The following is a 1,174-nucleotide window of genomic DNA, read 5'->3' as shown; positions in this document are numbered from 1 at the left end:
CAGAGAGCATGCGAGGACCATCTCCACGGAGAAACGGCCCTGGGAAAGTGCAGATCCCTCCCCCTCAGCATCACTCACATCATCTGCACCAGCACTTTTAGAGTTAAGGCTCTAAAATGTTTTTTTTAAAAAGTGAAAGTGTTAGTTGCTCAGTCATGTCCGACCCTTTGTAGCTCCATGGACTGTGGCCCGCCAGACTCCTCTGTCCATGGGATTCTCCAGGCAAGAATACTGGAGTGTTGTGCCATTTCCTCCTCCAGGGGATCTTCCTGACCCAGGGATCGAACCCAGGTCTCCTGCATTGTAGGCAGATTCTTTACCAGCTAAGCCACCAGGGAAGCCCTCTGAAATGTAAACCCTGGTTCAGCTCCTGCAACCTAGGATTAGCTGCTGCTGCTGGTGCTGCTGTCAGGTAGCAGAGAGGAGCGGGGCCAACTGGTCACCCCTTCCTGGAGGAGGACATTGCATTCAGACTCTTGGGCTGTCACTGCCAGTGCAATTCACAGTTCAGAGACACATTCAACTGGGATTCCCCAGGACAAAAGGCAGCATGATTGGAAACTCAAACTTTAAATTGAATCATAGTCTAGTTAATCTTTTATAATTAATTACTCCATGTACAGTCACCAATCATTTGAGCATCCTGAGTCCCAAATCTGAGCTAATTGGCATTTGGCGAAGTTGTTATCTGCATTTGATTCCATCTGTGTTGTCTTAACTGCTCTTGGAAATAACAGGGTCCAGATGTTGTTCCAGAGAAGGCAATGGCACCCCACTCCAGTACTTTTGACTGGAAAATCCCATGGACAGAGGAGCCTGGTGGGCTGCAGTCCTTGGGGTCGCTAAGAGTCAGACATGACTGAGTGAATTCACTTTCACGTTTCACTTTCATGCATTGGAGAAGGAAATGGCAACCCACTCCAGTGTTCTTGCCTGGAGAATCCCAGGGACGGGAGAGCCTGGTGGGCTGCAGTCTACAGGGTCGCACAGTCAGACACAACTGAAGTGACTTAGCAGCAGCAGCAGGTGGTGTTCACCTTAGATTTTTTTTTTTTGGTCTGTCTATTCCTTAGTTTTTGTTGTTTGTTTGTTTTGGCAATTTTGTTGTTGTTTGTCTTTGACCATGCCACGTGGTTTGTGGGATCTTAGTTCACCAAGCAGGGATTGAACCTGT

This window comes from Bison bison, unplaced genomic scaffold (assembly GCF_000754665.1).
Source record: "Bison bison bison isolate TAMUID 2011002044 unplaced genomic scaffold, Bison_UMD1.0 scf7180017864299, whole genome shotgun sequence".
Classification (NCBI taxonomy): Eukaryota; Metazoa; Chordata; class Mammalia; order Artiodactyla; family Bovidae; genus Bison; species Bison bison.
Note: the sequence above shows the minus strand (reverse complement) of the source record.